Below are 4,829 nucleotides of genomic sequence, written 5' to 3'. Positions count from 1 at the left end.
GCCTTTTATTTATTAATTTTTTAATTGTTTGTCTTGGGATGCCCAGGTGGTGCGATCAGTTAAGCATCTGACTCTGGATTTAGGCTCCGGTCCTGATCTGAGGGTCATGGGGTTGAGCCCCGTGTGTAGCTCCCCGCAGGGCATGGAGCCTGCTTAAGATTCTCTCTCCAGGGTGCCTGGGTGGCTCAGTGGGTTAAGCCTCTGCCTTCGGCCCAGGTCATGATCCCAGAGTCCTGGGATCGAGCCCCGCATCAGGCTCTCTGCTCTGCCGGGAGCCTGTTTCCCCCTCTCTCTCTGCCTGCCTCTCTGCCTACTTGTGATCTCTGTCAGATAAATAAATAAAATTCTTTAGAATCTCTCTCCACCTGTCACTCTGTCCCCTCCAAACCTTCTCTAAAAAAAAAAAAAAAGAAGAAGAAGAAAAGAAGTTTGTCTTTCTGTATCTAATTATTCTATAGAGACTTCTTTTTAGTAAAGTCATGTTGATGTCTTTTTGAAACATGAAGAGTTGTCTAATGTCAGAAAACCACAAGGGGAGAGTGTTCTCTACCCAGATTTTGATCTATATGTCACTTTCCTTCTATCTGGTTTTAGTTAATTGAAAGATGGCTTCACACATGTTTCTTCTCCTATCTATTCTGGTTCTTTCGAGCCTCATTTCAGAACTCACTCAACCATATCTGCTTCCTAAAGAAATGCTATTCCTTTGGTAATCGAGAAAGCTCCGGGTGCAATGCCATAATCTAATTTCAGGATATTATTAAGAGCATTTAATTCCCATAATTGTGTTTGATTAGAAAAGAAGGACTAAATCATGGATGGAATCACCTGGAGCACAGCAATTTTAGGGCTTGCTATTATGAATTTAAATATTGTTGGGCAATTTCTTATGGCTGTTTTTAGTAGCTGTTTTTACCTCCAATGGCTTTCCGAATAAAATCTTCTACAGGTGGGAGACTACGCCGCCAGGCAGGGGGCGTGGCTTCTCGTGGGCGTGGCTTCTTATGGGCAGGGCCCATCTCAGTGCTCCCTCTCTGGCGCCGAGGCCCCAGCCACTGAGGCCTAGCCCAGGTTGGAGTGTGGTTAGTTTTGAGGCGCTCCAGATGGGGACGCTACCAGAACGAAAAGATATTACACCATGGGTGAAAGCTCCTGAAGATTTGAACGATCCCAAGGTGTTGCAGGTCCAGACGCAGCTCTTGGAGGTTCTGTTTGGCCCAACAGGATCTCGAATCCCGTAAATTGAGCAAGTGAGCAAGGTCATGCTCGAGCTAAAGGTTCTGGAATCCTCGGACCTCAGAGAGGTCATGGTTTATGGCTCGCTCTTGCACGAGCTCAGGGCCAGGTGGATGCTCCAGTCCATGGCCGAATGGCACCGCCAGGGACAGGAACGAGCGATGCTCAAACTTGAGGGTGCCATGAAAGCCCTAGAGCTGGGTCCTTGGAGGAAGTGAAGCCAGTTTGCAAGCCGCGAACTTGGAATCAGGATTTAAAGAGTAAACTGTGTCTGCAGAGGTGGAATACATGTGGTCTGGTTGAAATTCCGCTCCAGTCTGACAAAGAAAAACCAGCAGATTTTTGGGTCCCTGCCTTTGTCTCAGTCCTAATGTGGCTTTCCCCCCAGGTTTGCTAATTAAAAAAAATTTTTTTAAATAAGTTAAAAAAAAAACCCTTCTGTAGAATATCACTTTATACTTAACGGAGGGCTGGCATATTTTATTTGATATAATCATCTTAATGTTTTAGATGTTTTTCCTTTATTTTCTTTTTTTTTAAGATTTTGTTTATTTATTTGAGAGAGAGAAAAAGCGCAAGCACGAGTGGAGGGAGGGGCAGAGGGAGAAGCAGACTCCCCACTGGCAGGGAACCAGACATGGGGCTGTATTCCAGGACCTCAGGATCATGACCTGAGCTGAACACTTAACTGACTAAGCCACCTAGGCACACCCCCTTTATTTTCATCTTAAAGTTGAAGACATCAAAGATAAGGCTTAAATGACCTGCCCCAAACTCATTAGTAGTAGGTAGCTTCTTCATGTGTCCTCAGGTTTTAGTTGATCCTTCTGCCATCATTGTTACATGAAAGCCAACACCGCATGCTCCATGTTATCCTTAAATTTATTTGTCCACTTGTCTTCAAGAAATCTGAGATTAAGCTAGGTTGCATGCCAGAAACATGCTATGATTGACCATTGTTCAGCAACTTCCACAGAAAGGAGGGTGAAGGATGCTTCTATTGGATACTCTTTAAGTTGTGGTCTTTAAATTATGGCCTATTATTCTTCATTCCAATTTATTCTTGATATCATGGAGGACACTGATGTTATTATTATAAATAATTATCTGTATTGTGCAATCAGTAACCCCTGGTATTTGTATTCTTTTGGTATTATTGTAAGTTGAGGTTTTTCAACCATGGCAGTACCGATGCATGGAGGCAGATCTTTCTCTGGAAGAAGCACTGGAGGATATTTTGCAACCCCTGTCTCTACCTACTAGGTGCTAACAGCCTCCTATCTCCCCAGCTGTGACAACCAACGATGTCTTTAGGCATGGTCAAATACTCCCAGGGCAAAGTCATTCTTAACTGAGAACACACGCTGTCGATGTTATAAGCCACAAAAATATTTTATTCTCTTAAATTATCAAGTCTTCTAAACCAAGGAAAAATTATTACTTACTTAGTAGCATATTTATCTATTGATTCTTGTACAAGTCATCAGTAGAAATCAATTGAGAATGTATCCCAGAAGAGAGAGAAGCCAAAATCTAGTTAATTCAAACGTTACCCCTGGGACCATGTAATTAAAGATGTTCTTAACTGGCTATCTTACCAAAGTCAATACAGACTAGAGTTTCATCCATCTTAACCACAGAACATGTTTTCTCCTAGAAAAATTCCTTTCAGAGGTCTTAGAACTGGGAACTAAGAAAACAAACCAAGATCAACATCTTTGGTTATATAACATGTGTGTTTGATACACATTAACCTGATTACTCTGCACATTTGATCATCCTACTAATTTTCCTTTATATAATTTGAAAAGAAACAATCTTTTATGATATAGTAAAAAGGAGGTAAGGTTCTGGGTAAAAAGGCATGAAGAGGAAAGGGAGGACAAAAGAGTCCACCACAAAACACTTGTTACTTGTCAGCTCTGTCCAGCACTCGGCTGTGTGGCCGGGGAGGCAGTGTCTTCCCTATCGTGGGGAGGTTGGCAAACAGGACTGAAGCATGGGAAACAGGAAGAGAACAGGTCCGGCAGATCTGGATTTGAAAGCTCACTAGCTTGAACTGTAACTCCACGGAGCCTCATCCAATCTGTAAATGAGAATGCTTCCCATTCGAGTTGTTTTGAACATCGACGATACCATTTACAGAGACCCTGGCCTCTGCTCAACATTCAGTCCCCCGCAGCTTTGTTTCCAACTTCTGCATAGTCCCATGTTTCTGCTGGAGATTGGGGCTGCCTCACTTGTAGATTCTAGGCATGGCTGTATCCTGATAGATACCCAGAAACTGTGGCAATTTAAAGTCTGCTTCAAAATGGCTTTATCCGTTATCATAAAGCAAACATTTCGCAGTACCCATCAGAATTGCCAAGAATTGCCATGCCTATTCTTATCAACTTTCCCTTGAAACCAGCCTTTACTGTATCATGGATTAAGAAAAAGAGTGAACAAGAAGATTAATGGTCAGGGGCTCCCTTTGCTGAATCCTGGTTTATGGCAGCAATAAAAGTCTCATGTTACCCAACCATAGGCATGTCTATTTTTAAGTAAGCTAAGCTCTTCTGCTTACATTATGCAGACCTGCATGGAAGGGTGGACTGGAGGGTCTGAAACTATCTCAGGGCTATGTTATGCGCGTTCAGCTTCCCCGGCACAGGAGGCTAGGTGGGATAGAGCGAGAAACCCCAGGCAAGGACAAAATGCCCTTCTCCTCTTGCTGGAGTGCTTTCCCTCTGCAGGGCTGAGAAGGGCGCCAGACACCAGAACAAACCAACACGACAGTGTTGACCACAAGCCAGCTCTGACTTAGCCATTCATCAAAATATTTGCTCCTTGAAACTATTTTCATTCCACAGACAATGCTTCATGAGTAAGGCTCTCTAGCATGCTGGAGTGGGAGGCAGGTTAGTGGTTTTCAATGACTTTCACAGTGATAGAGCCCTTTCTGTACGTAGAACTTCCTGGGGGGCACTGATCTGGAAGACCAGGGAGAGGGAAACCCCCATGGTTGAAGGTGGGGTGAAGAAAGGAGCTATGAAGTCTGTCCATCCCCTGGACCACCCCCTGCACAGCTCTTTCTAGATGCCTGATGGCATCCCTTGAATTTCTATGACTCCTGGAATCCAGATGGACAACCAGCAAGACACTGTCCTTTCCAATCCCTTTCTTGTTTAATAACCTTCATGGCACTCGTTTGCACACAGTGTCCTTGCAAGCCCTTCTAGCATCAGTAGATATAAGAGATCGAGGCACTTCCCTGCCAGCTAGGTCTTTAGAACCGCTTGAATGTAACAGAGTCCCTGTTCTTAACTCAAAGAGTCTTTTAATGACATTTAATAAGAGAACACTTTTACCTTATTATCTCCTGATGCTTTTCCCTGACTTACCTTTTTTTTTCCCCCAAAATAGAAGGTTGTGGAAGAAATGGTAATACAGTAGCTACCAGCATTTGTTGAAAGAACGTCTGGAGATAATTGTTCACTTGATGCTACAATGATTTTAGCTGTCTGGGAAAGAGCCACCGGAAGTAGAGTTCTGAGCGTAAGTAATGGTTTTGCCATTGTGGGGAAGCTGGGGGCTGCTCTCGTGGACAGTCT

General features: G+C 43.7%; 1 pseudogene; it reads left to right on the top strand.

Annotated features, from left to right (window-relative positions):
- Positions 1-1,103: 1,103 nt before the first annotated feature.
- Positions 1,104-1,454, top strand: LOC111144672 (annotated as a pseudogene).
- Positions 1,455-4,829: the final 3,375 nt, after the last annotated feature.

Source organism: Enhydra lutris, unplaced genomic scaffold, assembly GCF_002288905.1.
Source record: "Enhydra lutris kenyoni isolate GAN:26980312 unplaced genomic scaffold, ASM228890v2 scaffoldscaffold12, whole genome shotgun sequence".
In the NCBI taxonomy this organism is placed as follows: Eukaryota; Metazoa; Chordata; class Mammalia; order Carnivora; family Mustelidae; genus Enhydra; species Enhydra lutris.
Note: the sequence above shows the minus strand (reverse complement) of the source record. Positions and strands in the feature narration are given on the sequence as shown.